The following is a 17918-nucleotide window of genomic DNA, read 5'->3' on the forward strand; positions in this document are numbered from 1 at the left end:
CTATTGGTCGCCGGCTGGGAGCTCCTCTGGCATCAACCAATGAATTTTGCACCCGAAGCACTGCACCCTTCATGGGCTGGAGAGCAGTGGCCCTTTGGGTGCTCTGCGTAGGAGATTTGTGGAGCCTTAAGCCTCTTTGACTGTTTTACTTGTAGTTTTTAAATTTAACCACTAGGGTGCGTAGTTCACTGAGCAACTTCCCAGTAGAGGCTATCAAGTGCGCTTTGTCTACTTGGGGAGTCAGTTTTGTGAGGGGGTGGGGCTAAGCACACACACAGGGGCAGGGCTAGCACCAAATAGCCCTAAATGGACCGGGAGCAGGAGGGGAAGTGGGTGGAGAAAGGGCATGGCCAAACGGCGCTCCCCCTCCAAAAAGCGACCAGGAGACATTTGATGTGGGCAGGACGGACTAATGATGGACCACATGGAGCAATCGCTCCAAGGCCTCAGCATTCTAATGAGTCCATACCTTTTGCCTGCACTTTAAGTAGCATGTACACCCTGACTGGATTCTTCATGTGCTCCCTAATGGGCTTTCTGTGTCGTACCTCCTGGGTGATGAGCTATTGGATACTGTGCGATGAATGAAATCTCTTTCAAGCCAAATGTTGCCAGCAACTCCCATGCAATCATTGACAGCCACATAGTCATGTTTATACATCGCAAAACATTGTTATATACTCATGTATTATGTATGTTATACAGAGAGGCCTGCCCTATATGCTTGTTCCGTGGCAATATAACTAATAGGGCTCCAAGGTAAATTCAATTATTACCGTATAGGATTACATTTTCTGCTTGAAGATATTCATTTGCAGTGCATTTGTATCAAAATGCTAATTATTTTGCTGCATAAATTCATAGCGATGAACTTATGACAAACACATTTTATTGTAGTGCTCCTTTTATGTTTAAAAAAATTAATCAGATGACAAAAATATAATAATATTGAAAAATATATCTTTTTTTTTTTAACCCCTTAAAGCCAATGGGCGGTCCCTAAACCCATTGAAACCAATGCATTTTGAGCCCGTACATGTACGGGCTTTGTTATTAAGGGGTTAAATGTTTTAGACATATTTAAACTTTGAAATTTGATTTTTTAATGTTTTTCTTTATTTGACCATAACGGAAATAAATGTATTACAATTATTATCATATTAAAAAATGGACTAATTTCAAGTACTTTTTTCCAAATTATATAATTGCAAGTATTTTTTTTTTTTTGTGACATCTGATGTAATATTTTAGAAATGAATAGAAAAATATAAAATCAGCCTTTCTTGTCCTGTGCAATATTAAAAATCAGAAAAAATTTGTAATTTTCCTATGGCCCAATAATTTTTTTAAATATGAAATATAATTTTGTTTAATTAGAACTATATAGGTAATTATACATAATTTAACAGAAACAGCAGCATTTGCTTTAAATAGTTAAATAAGTACAATTTATCTGACTGTTGTAGCTTCGATCTTCCGGGCTAGGCTTACTCCCCCCTTAAAAACCCCAATAATGACACCGCACCATAGAATATGGATGAGAAAAGGCCACAGCCAATTTTATTTATTAGAGTCATTGTCACGCCAAAACCTGAAACAAAACATAGGTGTGTTAACAAGGACAGTGACTCAAACACCAACATGTAAATATATACAATAAACACCCAAGCTTGCCAAGCAATCCAGGTACCATAACCCAATACCACTTAAGGAAGGGACATACCGAGATGCCCCCACCCTGACCTGAGGTTCCCAGCACTGACAGCCAAGAACCTACCACCAGATGTTACCAACCATTCACTTACCACCACATTAACCCCCTGGATACCTGGCAAGCTGCCGCCCCACAGACTGTGACAAACGACACCAACCCACAAACAAAAGAAAAAAGGGGAGGGAGGGTGGGACGTGCAACCAGGTAAGCTAACCACAAAAAATGGTTCCTGAGCCCGGGAAAGCAGGCACTTATATAATCTACCCCTAACTCCACCCCCGAAATTCCCGCCAAAAAAGCCTACCCCTCCTCCGCACAATAGTCAAGGCCCACTATAGCCCATGCTGGCCCCCCCGTGGGCATCAATATTAGCACTTCATGACACGATCATTATTTGTTCAAATTGTAAACTTAGAACCAATCATCATAACCAGAAAGTATGGTATATTTGTATAGCAAGGGAATGGATTATAAGGTAAAAACGAGTGTTAAAACAGGTCTTTACATAGGAAACTGACCAGATCTTAAGATATTGTATATATTTACTCAGATATAATGTAAAAAAATGGCTGTTTGTCCCGAATTCCCTTGATGGCGTTGCTACTTCCTGCTGAACGCTGGAAAATGACCTCATATCCTGGCTCCCCACGTTTTTAAGGATGTGCGGTGAGTAAAGCATAAAGATGTGCCCTTTATGGGACTAAATATGCCAAATGTTCCAATGATTTTAATGAAGGAAATGAGTTACCAAGAGGTTTTAGGCCAGACTTGCCTTTGATGTCATATTTCGACATATCCCACTGAAGAGATCAATAAAGCCTAATAAAGTTTACATCATATCGAACAAACAAATTAAAGCACAAGAAGCTTAAGGACAGGCTACGAAGCGGCTATCATTTCTTAGCGAGCATCTCCTACTCTTTATCTATGGCGTTTCACCCATTTGGTGATCTCTTGGGGATTACCCCAAATATAAAGGTGAGTCTAGATATGGACCACCTTGCTCTCTCTTGTGCCTTGAGGGATACCAACCGCACTCCACTGACAAGGCCAATGAAGACCTCAACGAACTGTACGTCTGGGGTTATTGGTTCCCTTGTGCAAAGGAAATTTGGCCAACATTTTGGTTCTGGACTTCCCTTTTGGGTGGGATTGGACTGATTTGTAAATGGAGATGTTTCCTCTGCAATCGCACAAGAAAGCTAAAAAACTTGAGATGCCCCCAAGCGGGACGCCTCCATAGGGCAGGCTATGAAGCCGCTGTCTGTTCTTGGTGGCCATCTCATTCACTATTGTATGGCATGATTAGTTTGGTTTGCCTTGATGGTCGATCTAGGTTTGTCCACACGGCATAAAGATTCTTAATATTTTTTTATAAACTGTGAAATTTAAAGGCAGACGAGAGTAACTTAAGGAGAAGATTATCAGTCAAACATTATTCAGGTAAAGCATCAAACGCGTTAACAGAACAGAGAAAGCAGAGATGAGATAACAAAGCATTGCGCTCGTTTCCCTCTCAGAAGGTAGAACGTTCACCGGGAGATGATTCTATTGGGAAATTTGACACATTTTGCGCACTTCTTATGTAAGGAAGGAATGTTCGCATGTAACTGTACCAAAGGAAAAAAAACGAATCTATTTTTTGCTTCTGACTTGACATATTTCTTACAAAAGTAACATATCTGGTGCAGATAACAGGACCGATGTGGGCTGAGAAAATGCCAGTTTTGGCAGAGACAAATTGACAAAGGTTTTGTGTCGTCTTGCATCGAAGAGAATCCCTCCGGTAATTCTGGAAGTAGAAAGAATCTGATACAAAATAACTGCTTTTTTTTGTTGCTCTTTTCTTCTTTTGAGAATGAGATTATTCTTGATTATTATTATAATTCGATATTATTTTTATTATTATTATTTATTATTATTATTATTATTATTATTATTTATTATTATGTTAATTATCATATATGCTGGAGTCTCAAAATTCCATGGCTTATTTTTTTTTTATTACCAAATTAATTACACAATAATTTCCAGGCAGAAATTCTTCATTTTAATTTATTATATTTTTGTATCTGGGGAACGATAGTTGAAGATATAAAAGTTGAACATAAACCGTGACTAACGAGATATATTGATGCTGACAAATCTACATTTTTTAACTGTAAATATGCTTTGGGATACAAATCCGGAATGTGTTGTTTTTTTTTTTTTGTTTTTTTTTTGCCTGTTTTCTCTATCTTCGCAGCCTCTGCATGTTAAAATCATATAAACGTATGTATGGGGTTTTAAAGTTTAATGTATTCATTCTTTTGTGTTGTTTATATGAATTGAAATACTGACATTTTCAAACGTGGTGCACACGGGTACAAATAAAACAGCTGTGCAGCAGTGAATGTCACGCCGGGTTCCTGCAGGGGTAACTCGTTTGATTTTATATATTTTTTTTTATGGAAATGTAATGTCCTGTGATAAACAGAGCAGTCTCGTGCTCCTAAAACAAGCATTTACTCTATAGTTGCTGATTGAACCGCTGGAACTCGCTTAGGCCGGGGGTTCTCTGGTGGGACAACCCTTGTGAACATGCGTTGAAATGGGTCCAATTGAATTCAGTGGGAGTGTTTTTCCTGCCAATCAGTGGCGCAAAAGTAGGACTATAGAGGGGGCGTTGCACTGCAGCTCTGGAGCTGCAGCTCTGGATCTGCAGCTTCTCTTAAAGTAAGTACTTTTTTTAATTAGGAGGTTGAAGAACCTTACAAAGAACTTAAGTATATATTCTCTATGGGTGAAGCTGCCTTGGATACCGGAGTGTCTCTTTAACCCCTTAAGGACAATGGGTGGTCCCTAAACCCATTGAAAACAATGCATTTTGAGCCCGCACATGTACGGGCTTTGTCATTAAGGGGTTAATCGTGCTGCCTCCAGTTTGCCAGGGACGTAGGGGCTTCTGATTATGCGGACGCTTTAAATGCCTCTCCTTGGAGCTGGCGGGCGGAAGAAGACAAATGGAGCCAGCGGGAGAGCAGATCTCCTCTTTACTCATCGGACTGAAAGGAACTGGTCGAACCAAACAGTGCTCGAGCCACCTGTGTGTTTGGAGAGGGGGAGGTGACAAGCTGCGGAGGGGCAAGTTATGAGGGTTTGGGGGTTTCCTTCTTCTACATGTCCCCCCCATAACAAAATTAAACCATTCCTAAGTATCCAGAGCTTCTGAACACACAACATTCACAAGCGCTGAGTCCTTCTTTAACCCTTTGCGGTGCAATCGACAAGCTCAACCTAATGGGTTAATCGTGTAGGAAAATATTAAACAGCAGGAATAACTCACCCATCTGGTTAAGAATAAGCCAAAGGGCAAATCCTGAAATAAGATTTTATGGTTGTGTTTCCACATCATGCACCTGGTTTTATAAAGTCAAGAAGTAGCTCGCAGCTGTTTGCTCCCTGAAATGTTACGATTTAGAGGAAAAAAAATATATATCGTTTTCTGATTCGTATCGTTATTAGAGCGTAGAGAAAACAGTAGAAACGTTTCTTACGATTGTTGGTTGAATTGTGTCAGGCCGAACTATTTTCATTAAATTATTTTAATGGCATTTAAAGAAACGCGCCTCTCTTTTTGAGAAAGAAAATGAATTAATGAAAAAAATCAGTATTTTTTTTGTCCTTTCTAAATAAAATTCAATATCCACAAAGGCATCCGTATCCATAATAGGAAACAATATTGAGTTTCCCGATTAACCCTATCATTTAAAGTAAAATGAACACGCACGTACGAGTTTGTAGATGTTTTTCACGTGGCTAAATAATATTATCGCTAATAGCGCAGATTTTTATTAAAATCGGAAACATCTCGATGCGTGGGGCACTAAAGCGTATTGTGAAAGCTTACGTCGAGTTAATTCAGATTGGAAATTCTTCGGATGCCGGAATGCGCGGTGAGAAAAAATTTCAAGGAGATACCAGCATGAGTTGCCATGGCAACAGTCATTCCTCATGCATAAAGTAAAGCGTCTATATTGTACATGCGTGCGAGCGTTAAACCGGGTCGGTAAAGGCATGCACTTTATGTATTTGTATAGCCATCGACCCAGACAGAGATATATGCCTGCACCAGAGAGCTCTGCTCGTTATAAAAGAAGCTGAAGGTTCCCGTGATAGAAAGTGAAGTCTCATCGGGTGATGTGGCAGTCCGTTAGTGGGGCTTTTTATGCAGAGAGATCGGGGCTAGGATGAGCGAATGGGTGGCTTGCTGTCGCTGGGTGGGAAAGTTAGGAGTAAGTCATAGACCTGATCTCTGTTATTACCGCCACCTGGTGTCCATTCAGTGAATAACACCTGGATATGACATCATATGTATGAGACATACCTCATATGTCTCATTAACCCTTTAGCAATGTAGCTGGAGGCGCGGTCTGGACGGCCGGCTGAAGCTACAGCGGTGACCTGGTTGAAGCGGCGGGGCTAGAGCTGGTGCCGGGTTTAAAAATCCGGAAATGCTCAGCCCTGATACCCTGTTGTGGTCCTTTTTGCGTATTGATTGTTGTGGATCTATTTCTCGGAGATTTTGACCCTTCGCCTGCCTGACGCCTCTTTGCTGCGTGTTCTGAATTGGTTACCGATTTGGCTTGTCTGACTACCCGCTCTGTTTCTGGACCCTGGCTTGTATGACTACCTGATTTTATGTGCCGACCCGGCTATCCTGACTATTCTATCCGTGTTAACCCCTGCACTGCTGAAAATCTAGATTCTGTCCTGTGCTGGTTCCTGTACCTTGCTGATTCAACTCCATTCCAATATACATCTGCTTCTACCTGGCCTCATTGCTGTTGGGATCATCCAAATCCTGGGGTACTTTGGTAGAGGTATTCTGGGTAGAAGAACTTCCGCAGTGAGTGCCAGAGTAGGGGTGGTCGTGACATAAGGATGCTCAGATATATTAACCCTTTAATTGTCCATAAGGTAAAGATTACCTACATAATACATTAATACTGGTCCTGATGGAAACCTTGACCATTTAAACATATGCTTAATAGAGTAGTAGGGATATCAACCATAAATTATTTCCAGCAGTGCCAGATCGCTGCGGAGGGGCACCTAAAGTTATGAGAGTATCGGACTGTGTGACTCTTAGAATTTGCCCCTTCACCCTGAAATTGGGGTAAAAATCCTGAGACTCAGGGTCGAGCTCTATGTTTATTGTCGAAAAAAAAGCTTCAGTCACAGATTTCTATCCTTAAACCTTGAATTATAAAAAAAACAAAACCTTACTAGTCAGTAAATTATTAAAAAAATAAGACAGCTAAAAAGCTAAATATTTATTACAATTAGATAAGAGCGTAGTAGCAAAAAATCCTACCCCCCCTTCACTGTCGCTTTAAACAAATAATGATTTTCCTGGAGCTGGTGCTTGCTTTTACTGCTTGTTCATGAGCTGGATAATAAGTTTTCGATAACAATCAACATACCTTATGCCTGCCTGGCAGCTTGAGCTCGGCGAAATGAATTTCTGAAGAGTTCTTAAATGGGTAAATCCAGCCAGGCTTTCTCCTGCCAGCCTTCAATACAACTCTTTAATTGTACCGGTTTCTGGATATTGGTGTTAAAACATTCTGCAAACCGTGCTTTCTGTCAATAGAAACAGGTGTGCTTTATGTATGAGATGAGTAGATAGATAGATAGATAGATAGATAGATAGATAGATAGATAGATAGATAGATAGATGGATACATAGATAGATAGATAGATAGATAGATAGATAGATAGATAGATAGATAGATAGATAGATAGATAGATATATAGATAGATGGATACATAGATAGATAGATAGATAGATAGATAGATAGATAGATAGATAGATAGATGGATAGATAGATAGATAGATAGATAGATAGATAGATAGATAGATAGATAGATAGATAGATAGATAGATAGACAGATAGATGAATGGATAGACAGATAGATAGATAGATAGATAGATAGATAGATAGATAGATAGATATATAGATAGATGGATAGATAGATAGATAGATAGATAGATAGATAGATAGATAGATAGATAGATAGACGGATAGATAGATAGATAGATAGATAGATAGATAGATAGATAGATAGATAGATAGATAGATGGGTAGATGGATGGGTAGATGGATAGGTAGATGGATAGGTAGATGGATAGATGATAGATGATAGATAGATAGATAGATAGATAGATAGATAGATGGATGAATAGATAGATAGACAGGTAGATGATAGATGGATGGATGGATGGATGGATAGATAGACAGATAGATGATAGATAGATGGATGGATAGATAGATAGATAGATAGATAGATAGATAGATGGACCACATTCCCAATAAGATGTCTAGGAACTTGCCAATTCTACAGGAACCTGGTAAATGGGTGACCCGCTGCTCGATGGACCATTGACAGTATGGAGGTCACCATAGATTTCATTAGAACCAGAATACAACGTCATATCCCGAGGCTCTGTGTCTTAAATGTCTTAATGCAGCGAAGACGCCGAACGATGAGGTGCCTGCTGAAGGTGCTGCCCTAGGTTCGATGGGCTACCTGGAGCTCTCCTTTTTGTGGGCAGTGGCTTTTCGTGGGAACTAGGCTAGCAGGCTTGGGTAAGCCCCCCAAAAATCCTTAAGCGTGAGAGAACTTGGCTTGGAATGTGGCTAGGAAGGACTCAAAGGATAGGAAGTGTTGCATCACCCTTAAGTTCCTGGTTCTAGACATTTTCTCAATGCCATCACTACTTTTTTATTGTTGTTGATGACTGTATGCAACCCTAAGGAGATGATAAAGGCTCTCGGCAGTCTCCCGGTAGTGGTGACCCCAGGGAAGTTCAGAGATGCATGCAATAGATGTTATTTTTATGTATAAAATATATGTATGGTTATATACCAATAACACTTAAATAATCATCTATGGCATTCTTGCGTCTAAGTAATAAAAGGAACATAGCAAATGATGAGTTTCCTAGACGAAAAGTCTTTAACCCCTTAATGACAAAACCTATACATGTATGGGCTCAAAATGCATTGTTTTCGATGGGTTTAGGGACCGCCCATTGTCCTTAAGGGGTTAATTGCATTTAGGGGTATTCTTGTTAGTAATAAAATAAATACAATTAAGTATTTCGATTTGCTTTGAACATTCCAGAAATGCTAGATATTATCACAAATTCCAACTGAGGAATGTATCAAGTGCATTAATAATAATAATAATAATAATAATAATGGGCTTTCACCGACTTCACTCGCTCACCATACAAAATATGTATTTAACATGAAAATAGGGCTGACATGCGCCTTTAGGACTCAATTATTTTTGATATTTACTGTGATTTATTTTGCTAGTTAAGAAAAAATAAAAACAACCAGAAATACCCCCCCCATATTTCTGCACAATGAGGTTATTAGACGTAAGATACGGCATCCCGCCGGATGAGCATAAAAAAAAAAACATATGGAATATAAAAGCAGGTCGTTAAACCGAATAAAAAGCAGAGATTGTGTGGGATTTTTTACTGTCAAATCCTGTCTGCTAATAATCACATTTCTACGGAATTATTTCATTATTGTATTGGTTATTATGAAAGGAACCTTCAACAATCGAGCCTCCGTTCAAAAGATCAATGCTGTTTCTTTTATGAAATGAATCACTGCTGTGAAAATGTGTGTTTAACATAAAAATGTGTTCACGTTATACAATCCATTAAAACGTACGTGTGTGTACAGAACGCCGCTATAATCGCTTATTAACGTATGCAAAAAAATTAGAAACACCCAATGGCGTTTATAATCTGTATAGAAAACACTGAAGTATCACAAAGGAGAGGGTATAGTAGGCTTGTCTTGAAAAGAAAAGACGTTTTATGCTGTTATTCTTTTCTTGATAGCGAGAGAAACACTAAGCAATCTCTACCGCTAGAGGCTCATGCGGGGAGAACCCAGGAAGTGGGTAATAACTTCCTGTTTGGGCCGACAGCAGGATTCCAATGTAATCTGCGCCGCGCGTTCATGGGGAATGGAGGGAAACGTGACTTCGGTGGATACCAGAGTTGGAAGATATAATAAAATGAATATAAAATTGAAACAATAATAATAGAAGTGATAGAATGTTGGACTCTGGTATCGAGTTCCTGGAAAAGTTCCTAAATAAGAGGACCTGTCCCTTTGTCTTCGGAAACCTTGTCATATCATGTTAGGAAACTAACACCATGTTGAGATGCCTGCAAGGGCAACCAGGACACCTACTAGTTGCTCCTATACAACATCTAGGCATCCGACTGTCTTGAATTTAAGGAACGTTATCTCTGTAGCTGTCTGTAGCTGCGACCTTTCCCCCCGAGAGGGTAGGTTAAATCAATCTAAACATCTGTCAGCGCTGTCAGAAGCTTCAGGCACCCAGTTTAACAAAATCAGCGCTCAGCGGGCTGACGGCTTGGTGACGGATACTCGTATGACGGTTAGATTAGCGCTGACAGTGTTATACAGGGAGCTTGAAGCCTCTGGTTTCTCACAAAGAAGATTTGCATAGGATGACTTACAATTTTAGGGGCTAAATGGTTCTTATCTGCCGTCACATTCTGTGTTGCGTGTAATAGGTTTTAATTAGGAGAGCATTAAGCACACAATACGTCAATACCAGGGGTAATGAATGGGGGTGCAACAGGTGCTTGGCACCCCGGTAAGGTAAGGCTCTAACACATATTATGTTACCCTGCAGTAAGTGTGTGCATTAATGTAAATATATGGTGTTAGAATCAGTCTGTGTGTGAGAACATATGGTGTTAGCATGTGTGTGTGTGTTTGTGAGAGAGCATATGGTGTTAGCATGTGTGTATGTGAGCATATGATTTAAGCATGTGTGTGAGTGTATGGTGTTAGCATGTGTGTGGGAGAATGCCTGGTATTAAATGTGAGTGTGTGTTGAGTATGGTATCAAGGGTAAGTTAGTGGCTCCTGGGAAAGGAAGAGAAGGAGAGAAAGTACGTATGTATGTGTAAGTGTTTTTTTTTCACGTGGTTTTGAAGCGTTTTTTTTTTTTTACCATTTATTTTAATTTTTTTATTTTGCCCCAAAAAACGTTTTGTCTTAATGGAGATCGCTATAGGATCTTTTTTTGTCTTCTCCCTGTGTGATCAGCTAGCAAAGGTAACACGGAGTGCAAACTAATGAAGGTTTTAAAAGTCCGCTCCCATACACAGCACAAAATAGGTAAATTTCGCACCATCTACAATGGCGCAATTCTGTTTAATTCCTGCCTCCCCCTCACCTTCGCTTCCACGCAGACAGTCAGGGATGTCTACACACAACTGACTTTAATTAGGTTATAAAGACATTTGTCAGTTTCTATTTTTTGTTAATTAATTGCTTGCCCACGCAATGAGTATACACACATTAACACAAACACACACAAAACAAACACGGGCAATGCCATACGTCTTCATTATCTTTAAGTGTATCATCTTTAAGTATTTTCAAATAGAATCCTACAGACAAGAACCCCGACAACCTTCTATCTGGTATCATGACTGGTAACCATACCTAGGAAATCTCTGGGTTTGACCTGGAGTCTCAACGAAGGTGCCATTTTTATCCTTTTGTGTCATTTAATTAGTGGGAACATACATTTATTATTTTCTAATAAATATATCACTTAATAACTATATATATAATCTAATAAATAGATCATAATAATTCTGGAATTAGAATTAGTGGGGTGGAAGTATCTTATAATTCAGTTAATAAAGAAATGATAACGGATTTAGCAAATAATTCGTCAAATTGATATCCAACGTGAAACGACCTCACGTGCGGCGGCTTTCAATAATGGCTAAGTCCTAACGTTTCTGAAATAAGAAGCAAACAAGATCATGTCCTAGTTCTATCCCACCTGGACTATTGCATCTTCAAATAACCAAAGTTATGGTGGGTAAAGGTGATGGAAACCCCTTCCACTTAAAATTAAAGGGGTAGTAGAAGTATTATTAACACTCATCTACAGACACCAGACAAACCAGAAGGGTTGTTTTTTTCCCTCAGAAATCTCATGGTGCTGCCACAACCACAAGGGATTCTGGGTAAGCGCATGCAAATAAGGTCAACATTAGGTGAACAGGTATCGTGGTTGACCTTATTTACATGCGCTTACCCAGAATCCCTTGTGGTTGTGGCAGCACCATGAGATTTCTGAGGGAAAAACAAGCCTTCTGGCTTGACTGATGTATGTAGATGAGTGTTTAATAATACTTCTACTACCCCCCCCCCACATCTTAAAATGGCTCCTTCTTGCCCAATTACGACGCTCTTCATATTTATACCCCATATTTATACCCTTTTTGTGGTCACAGAATTCACCACCCTGCCCCATTAGACTTTCTCAACCAAAACTATGGTTGCATCAAAAACTCACAGCCCCTCTCTTCAACTATGTTTCCGTTGCAGCATCACACCCCTGCTTGCTCCTGGAGAAGGATGAGAAGTACCTCATTTGCTGACGGCACCCTATCCAACAACAGTATAGCAGCAGTTGAATGGACCTCTACCCTAGGGCTATCACCACTGATCAGGGGGACGCAAACCACAGCTGCCATGGGCTTCTAAAGTAGCCCTGGTCGACTTTAAAGATGGCCTAGAAAATAGTTGGAATATCTTTGTGCACGTACTTCTTACAGAGTAGCTAAATGCCTTTTGAACCTCTCCATTTGCACTTTTAATGGCGTTCCACCTACCCTGCAGAAGTTAACTTCTATTGGAAGCATCATTCCTACCACTTCTGGAAGCCCAAACCATTCCCACGGTTTTCTACCTTTTCGACCATGACCTATACAAAGGCTGCCTGATCCAAAACTACCATCAAAGATGGGCATTAGCTTTACATGAGGATTACTTAATCGGGAGGTGCAATTAGCTTTTTATTGTCATGTTAATTCCATTGTCATCTGTATGAAAACATACACTGAGAACACACTCTATTTGCCCCAGAGTCTCCAGGTACATCAACTCTTGGGTCTTCAGGAGAAGATAGCAGTCTTTAGCGCCCCCTACTTCTCTCTCAGCCCAGTTCCAGCCAGTCCCTGCACATTCTGCCCCCTGTTGCCACTTACCTGCATCTGACCCTGACCCCAACATCAACGTGACCACCCCATGTCTGCTTTCTGCACCTTCCCATCCCCCAATGAAAAAGTAATCCCCAAGTAGGTCTACCTCCCAGTCTACTTCTCGCTTTGTGTTATGCAGTAGCGCAGAATATCCGCAAGTTTTATAAACAACCAATCACAAGAAGAATTATAGAACTTCTAGCGCTAATAATAGTTCCATATACTAAACAAAAACGCTCAAACATGAATTTTTCTGCAATCCTATCACATGGTAACTCTAGTCCTGTAATGAACTCGAACGCATACCGTATATGAATGCAGAATTTCTTCGACATTCCCTCGAGCTGCTATTTTTATATATCTCCCGTGGATTTACATATATTAGTATCTGCTTCTCGGTGCCAGCTGAATTTAAAATCCATCAGTAGAATTTTAAGAATTATACAACGTTATCCCGGATTATTTTGTTATTTAGTGCAACTGCATCACAGGCGCATGTTTCCATGTGACGGCAATAAAGCTGTATGGCAGTATATTAAATAGAAGTTCTGCCGAGATAAAACATTTTTTTTTTTTTTTTTTTTAAAGAACGTTGTGACGGGACCAATCACGTGCTTTAATTATTTTTATTTTTTGGAAGCCCGAGGTGCCGTGCTTCTCAGGTGCGTGCGTCTGTGCATAAGAGCATCAGAAGCCTGATACTTTTCTAAGTCTTCGTCTGACATTCCCTGTGGGGAGACGTCAGACACAATTCCTTCCCTCCCCGGCCATAAGACATGCAGGAGGGTCGGATCTTCTGGTCCACCTCCGAAAAGGAGGACCACTGTACAGAAGAGGTAGGGAGCCACAAGGCATCGCACTACCTCTACCTGCCAGGACAACAAAGTCCAGATCCACTGCTAGGGTGCTCCAAAAATCAAATTCTCGCCTCAAAGAAACCGTAATGCGGAAGCCCATTTAATTGGCACAAGTGCAAATCGCAAAAATAAATAAAGTGCTCAGCTATTCTTCCTTGGCCAAAATCAAAAAAAGTTGTCCGATTTCAAGCCCATAAGGGTCATGCTCCAGTAGAAAGGCCTTCGTTGCACCATTGTACAAATCACATCCACAGGTGAGAAGTACATACCGTTGAGACTTACACCAACATACTACAAGCAGGGGCTCACATACACACTTCAGGCACCATACTACCTCAGCAAGACACCAAACAGAAGCTACCACATCCTCAAATAACAATCCAAGACCCAGCAGTGAGGTAAAACAGGAACCCTCTTTATTGAAGACGCAATCACCACCAGCCTCCAAGAGCTTTTCAATAAGGTGGTGGTGAGCTACAACCAGCATGCATCACACCATATGTAAAACAATATGCAGATCATATGCAAATTAGTTATAACAGCACACACAAAAACACAAGAACACAATCCTGCCATCAGAACAATAATACTGGTCAGACAGGCAGAAGGAAACGTGAAACTGAGATCTAGAGAGCTCCAGCTCTCTTACTGTTGTCACTCTGTACCCCTAATCCGGTACAGAGTGATTTAAACATAAATCCAAGCAAAGGAACCAGATATTGCGCTTTAATTTGTGTCCACTGTCACCTGCAGGAAGTATGTAATGCAATCCAGGGGTCCACCGTCTATAACGGGAAATACAGCCTCCAGTCGCCGCCCAAGTCCCAAATCACGGAGGCTTCCGTGACAAACGTGTTTATCTTTATATAAAGAGGAAATTTCACTCGATTTATACTAATAGACGAAAGCAAATACATGGATATGGGCAAAAGGTAAAGAAAAATGATCAAAGTCCTCACTTAGAGTTCACCTCATTCTTGCTGTTTTGGTGGCTATATAAAGAGCAAGCCAGTCCAGTGAGAGATCCCCCCCCCCTCTTCCAGTGGTATATTTACCTTTGGTGCTCCTCCGGGCTTTATCCAGCGCCCTCATATTCACCACGGTTTTGTACCAGGGCAACTGTCACCCCTGGACCTGCAGCCTTAGACCTGGACCTAGTCGGCTTAGGCCAGGTATGAATCACATGATTCACCGAACAGTAAGTGACTGTTGGCAACCACATCACTGTCTGCAAGCAGGTCCGGTCACTCAAAGAAAACAGCTGGAAACATCTTATGTACAAGCTGCTTTCACAAAAACCTGGGGGCATTAAAAATATCATTTTTAACGTTTACTGGCACTTTACAGTGCGTTCAGTCAATCTCCTTGGCCAGTTTAGGACTGAAAGCAAAGAAAACGCCACTAATGAGTGATAGGGCAGATACACTTAACCCTTCAGTTGTCGCAGTGGCGGTGTACATCTTCCTGGAACTTGAAGGGTTAAAGAAAAAAGTAATTGATGGGCTGTGCGAACGCCTTACGGAATCACAGCAAGATAATTGATTGCATCTATTAAAGTGACTACGAGCCAAGAAATGCAAGTTCATATTTGTCAAGTTTTTACTATATAATATAATTTCACCATTTTTTTTTTCAATCTATGCTTGTTTATTATACAACCAATCATTTCAACAGCTCCTCTTACTTTCTAAATTACATTTATCGGCTCTCATTTGTCACAAGTAATATTAGATTTTTTTTTTCTTTTTTAATTGTAATGTTAAAACAAAATATTTATTTAGAACTAAGCCCTTTTATCGATAACCTTAATTTAATGTCCAGACCCTATTTATCTTCTAACACCGTGGGAAGCGATGAAACTGAGGAATAGTAAGGTCCACTTCTATTTAAGGTGTTATTGATGGGGTTGAAAGTAAATATTACACAACATTAAGTAAATTACGACGTCTAAACAGTAAGTTATATTATTTTTAGGGGATTTTGGGAAAATTGGGGCATTGGGAAACCAAGTGGTAGATAGGATTCAATGTTGATAAATGCAAAGTTATGCATTTTTTTGGAAAAAAATAATATTAAACTAAAAAGATTTGGGGAAAACGATAGATAATAAACTTAGCAACAGTGATCAACTGCTGCAAAGGTCACTGAGGTATCGGCATGTGCTGATTCACAGGAGGAAAATACAAATTAAGTAGCCAATGGTAAGACCCCACCAACAATAAAATAAAAAGTTCTATTAATTTCAAGTTCACCACGTAGGTTACAGGAATAATAAAGGGAATGGAACACCTTAGTTAGAAAGAAAGTCTTTTCTACGTCTGAATCTTCAGGACTGTTGGTAGCTATGCCACGTGGACATCGTATTGACACACTAATAAACACATTCGAAGTAGCCACTTCAGCCTTTATTCGCAGACGTATGGATTGGACGCCGCTTCCCACACTCCGCACATTTAAAAAAGATTGATTTTTCACAAGTTCCAGAAACGGGTTTGCCAAATTAATTTCCCACTAATAGCTCATCTAGTTTTGTAAGGTCTCGAAAGCGGCCCGAGATTTACCGGAGTGGTTTAATAATGTGATTAACCGGTACATGTTGTTCTATTTTCCGGTGCAAGATCAATACCAGACTGACAGGTATTGTTACAATGATACACTGGATTGCTGTTAGGGAAGTTGGACCGAAGCTGCTTTTAATAAGGTTATTTACAGAAGAGATTTGCACCAGGCGGAGAAAAAGTCAAGCATAGACCTGTCTGTTCTGTAAATGAACATTTCGTAAATGTCATGGCAACCCTGTTCTTTGCCCCATTAAAATATGAAACAAAAAAGAATATTAAAGGATATGGAGATATTTCACTCTTCCGTCTCATAATGGGCCTAAATTCGCCCATTTGGTAAAGTAGGGCAAGTATGTTTTGCACATAGGCCCATCAAACCTGGGTGGAATATGGACCGTTGCCTAACTGACCATCACGTTTATGACTAAAACATGGAAAATAGTTGTCTATTGCCATCATTTCTCTTTTTTTTTCTCTCCAAAATATTAACCATCGAATAGCTCATCACAAAGGGTCTGTTGTAGCAAATCACTCATGGCGGCAGCCGTTGGGTTCTAATGGAAAGTCTTCATGGAAACCATGACTTGTCAGGAGGTAACGATATCCTGAATGAAGCCACCAATCGAGAGATTGATCATTACATGACAGGAGAATATGAGGAGTCAGCTCCAGACAGCATGACCCTGACCATTTACCCTTAGACTGGGGTAAAAACCCTGAGAATCTGACCATAATCAGGAGAGGAGAAGATATATTTCTAAACAAATGATCGAACTCAGAACTGGTCAATAGCACACAACCCATCTTCCTTCCTTCCTTCCTCCCTTCCTTCCTCCCTTCCTCCCTTCCTTCCTTCTTTCCTCCCTTCCTCCCTTCCTTCCTTTCTTCCTTCCTTCCTCCCTTCCTCCCTTCCTCCCTTCCTTCCTTCCTCCCTCCCTCCCTTCCTTCCTTCCTTCCTTCCTTCCTTCCTTCCTTCCTTCCTTCCTCTCTCTATAGTGTTACTGGACCAAGAGCAAGGAAGATTTTCCAACTGGTCCATGGAGCAATAGCGCACTAGGAAACATGACCACCTAGAACCCAATAGGACTATCTGCCCCCAGCAATAGGCCAAAAGGACTGGTCCCTCAATAGCTGCTGCCCAAAGCCTAGGCCACAATACAACATTGCCCTTTTATCTGTTAGTTAACAGGAATTTTCTGGATACGAGAATATTTCTGTATATTAGTTTCTTGGAAAATACCAGAGGGACCCATTTTATTGAGGAAAGTGACTTTCGCTTCAAAGCAGAGAATGAATCATCAGAGCAAAGTAATAATTAAAAGTTTCCTCATCATTCCACGCTGTACTAGGACATACGCTGAAAAATGGGACCTGAAATCTGCAAAAAAATGCAAGAAAATGTGTTCCCCGTGTGACTTGATAAATGTTTTACAGAGTTAGTCACTGGCTGCCATCTTAATTATTACGCTACGGGAAAAATGGAAAGAGATTGAAAGCATTCATACTTTGCTGCTAAAATTCTACATCTTGTACATTGGTAAATTGGCATTTTTTATATTATGGATATAACTTTTTATGTCTAAAATGACAAAAAACAGAGAAAAATTCTCTATTACTCCGCAATTAAAGCATGGAAGACGACCACGCTTTCAACACAAGTGCTGGGTCTC

General features: G+C 40.2%; 1 protein-coding gene across 1 annotated transcript in view; it reads left to right on the top strand.

The window, feature by feature from the left end:
* Nucleotides 1–17918, top strand: part of LRFN2 (leucine rich repeat and fibronectin type III domain containing 2) — a 187843-nt gene that overhangs the window by 90036 nt on the left and 79889 nt on the right. The window lies entirely within an intron of this gene.

Source organism: Spea bombifrons, chromosome 3 (assembly GCF_027358695.1).
Source record: "Spea bombifrons isolate aSpeBom1 chromosome 3, aSpeBom1.2.pri, whole genome shotgun sequence".
Classification (NCBI taxonomy): domain Eukaryota; kingdom Metazoa; phylum Chordata; class Amphibia; order Anura; family Pelobatidae; genus Spea; species Spea bombifrons.